The sequence below is a fragment of the Elephantulus edwardii genome, unplaced genomic scaffold (genome assembly GCF_000299155.1).
Source record: "Elephantulus edwardii isolate Elephantulus edwardi_28Jun2011 unplaced genomic scaffold, EleEdw1.0 scaffold00151, whole genome shotgun sequence".
Taxonomy (NCBI): domain Eukaryota; kingdom Metazoa; phylum Chordata; class Mammalia; order Macroscelidea; family Macroscelididae; genus Elephantulus; species Elephantulus edwardii.
Window position 1 is genome coordinate 6,305,218 of NW_006399901.1, and position 2,973 is coordinate 6,308,190.

Here is a 2,973-nt window from a genome sequence, read left to right on the forward strand (position 1 = left end):
ATGTACATGGTACCCCTACCCCAGCTTCTGCTAGATGAAGGGGGAGAATCCTTCCTCGTTCACAATGGCACCCCAGTCTCCCAATGCAGCCTACCCTCCTTCCTAAAGGAATCTTTCCTCAGCCCCTCCCAGGGAGATTTTCCCGCTGGCTGGGCCACCAGCATGTGTGAGACATAATTACAGCGCGTTGTAAATGGCATTAACAGACTGTCACAGCAGCCACATGGTATTAGCGAAAGGCTCTGTCTTCATCACGCCACCCCCGCAGCTCCTGGGCTGGAGCACTTCCCACGGGGGCTTCTTCCAGGCCCAGGTTGAGAGGGTGGGGGGCTGGGGAGTGATTTAGCACTCAGAAGGCTTTCTGAGGTCTCAGCAAAGTGTGGGTAGAGAGTTAAGGCAGGGGATTTGGAAACTTGATGGAGCCTCAGATGCTGTAACAAATTCCACAAGTGGTTGGCTCTCAACCCAGCTATGTGTTTTCTCAGCATTTGTTGCTATTGTGAGGTGCTGCCCGTGGTGGTCCTACAAACAAAAGATCAAAAGCTTGCCCTATGCCACACTAGCCCCATGATCTCTGCCATGCCTGTTAATATAGTCACTGTGTCAGTCCTTATCCTTAAAGCATTTCCCCTCTTTCGCTGCCCATCCACCTTTCCAAGCATTCTATCTCTTTCCAAGGACTGTTCCCTCCTGACAACTGGCCCTTCCCAAAGTATTGAGGTCAAGTCTCACCATCCTGGTTCAAGAACCTTGGCTGTGCTTCTTCCAAGATTCATTTGGTTTTTTGGGAGGGCCCATGGGTAGCCGTGTATGTGTGTGTGTGTGTGTGTGTGTGTGTGTGTGTGTGTACACCAGCAAGTCAGAACTAATTCAGAGCTGACCCTTCAGCAAGTTTTCAGGGACACTAAATTGCATGGGAGAGAAGACTGACCATCCCACAGAGCAGCTAATGAACTTGAACCACATAGGCAGCCAACTCCGTACCACTCAGCTTACCAGAACTCCTTGGGTTGGTTTTTTTGTTATTTTAGCTCAGAGTATATTCAATAGCCACTATTTAGGTGACAGAAAGTCCAAATTCAGGGCTCTGACTATAGGGGAAGGCTCTGTCCCTGTCAGTTCTGGGAGAAGACCCTGTCTCAGTGTCTGAAGCTCTGGAATGCCTTGGTTCCTTAGCAATCCTCATGTGGCAGCTAGCTTTCGCCTATTTGTGCTTGCTTCTGTGTCCAATCTGTTTTACTGAAAACTCAGGAGTGAGTAAATCTCTGGCAGCCTAGTGGATAAGGAGCTGTGCTGCCAACAGAAAGGCGGGTGGTTTGAATCTATCAGCTGCTTCAAGGGAGAAAGATGAGCAGTCTCCTCCTGTGTGATTTACAGACTCTGAAAACCGGCTAGAGGCTCTAATTCAGAGTAATAGTTGTTTATTGCTGCACTGTTAGTGGCTCGTTGTTGTTGCTGTGTGTCACTGAGTTGCCTGCGACTCATAGCAACCCTAAGTAGAAACCTCTGTGTCAAGCCATCTTATCCAAGGTCTTTTTTCTTGCACTGTCCCTCCACCTTTACAAGCATGATGCCCTTGTCCAAGCACTAGTCCCTCCGTGCAACATGCCCAAATTATGTGACATGGAGCTTCAAAATCCTTGCCTCCAAAAAACAGCATGGTTTCACCCTCAGGTCTGTCTTGGAGATAATGAAGCTGGAGTGCTCCTTGTAGGCAAGGATGGTGGAACTTCATCACACAGACTTTGGTGTGTTGTTAGGGAAGACCAGTCCTTGGAGAAGGATATCATGCTTGGAATGGTAGAGGGTCAGTATAAGAAAAGAAGACCTTGGACAAGATGGATTGACAGTGACTGTAGAAATGGGTTCAAGTGAGGACAGTGCAGGACAGGGCAGGGTTCAGATCCTTTCAGACCCATAGGGCCACTGTGAGTTGTATTTGACTGGAGGGCATCTAACAACAACAATAACAACATGAGTGGTAATCTTAGGACTGGAATCAAAGCATGGTATTTTCCCTGTAGAATATAGCTTTCTGGGGAAAAATTTTTCTCTTTTTTCTGCCAATAAATGCTACCACCTTGCAGGGAATTCACCAGCACACCAGAAAATTACCAGTCTTCTCCGTTTTGCACTGAGGCTGCCACAGAGAGCAACAGAGTAGCATTCAAGCATTGTGTTCCCATACATTGTATCTTGTGATATCATAAGTAAGTCCCTGAGGAAAAGAGAAGTATTTAGCCTCAGAGAGTTGAGATCCAGCAGGGGAAAGTGATTTACCCAAAGCCCTGCAGTAAGGCCGGGCAACCAGGGCTAAACTCCTAGTCTTCCACTTCCCCATCTCGGTTCTTTTCCCTAAGTCACCAAGATGATGCAGCCTGGAGACTAGAGGAGATGGTGATACTTGCTCTTCTTTGTCTCCTGCCTTCCTGCTGGCCCAGTGGGCTTCAGTGATGATTTATGCTTTATCCAGAGGCCTCCAGGCTACAGGCAGCAGGATAGGCTACCTCCAACAGGTAAGCAAATCCCCCACTGAACCGGTCATATTTTATCCTGGCTGCCACCTGCCAGCTCATTTGCTTACAGATACAGGTGCTTCATCAGGGAGAAATTAGCGATTATTTAATCCCAAAACCCTGGCAGATTGGAGAGGGCTGTAACTAGAGTGGGAAGCCATGTGTGAGGTCTCTAACTCCTCCCTGGTCCTCCTTAGGTACAAAACCAAAACCCAAACCATTTCACTCTGAGTCAATGTCAACTCATAGAGACCCTGGAGGACAAAGTAAAGCTGGCCTCATAGCATTTCCAAGGTTATTAACTTTTACAGGAAGTTGTTGTGCTGGAGAAGAGTATTGAACATATGATGAACTGCCAAGAGAGTTGTCCTGGAGAGATTAGTCCTGGAGAGGGTGAAAAAATATGAATATGAATATGAATATAATTATAAATGCAAATATATATATTTGCATATAA

At 47.1% G+C, this 2,973-nt stretch overlaps 1 pseudogene; it reads left to right on the forward strand.

The window, feature by feature from the left end:
- The first annotated feature begins 223 nt into the window (after positions 1 to 223).
- LOC102874758 overlaps positions 224 to 2,973 on the forward strand; it is a 23,908-nt pseudogene continuing 21,158 nt past the window's right edge.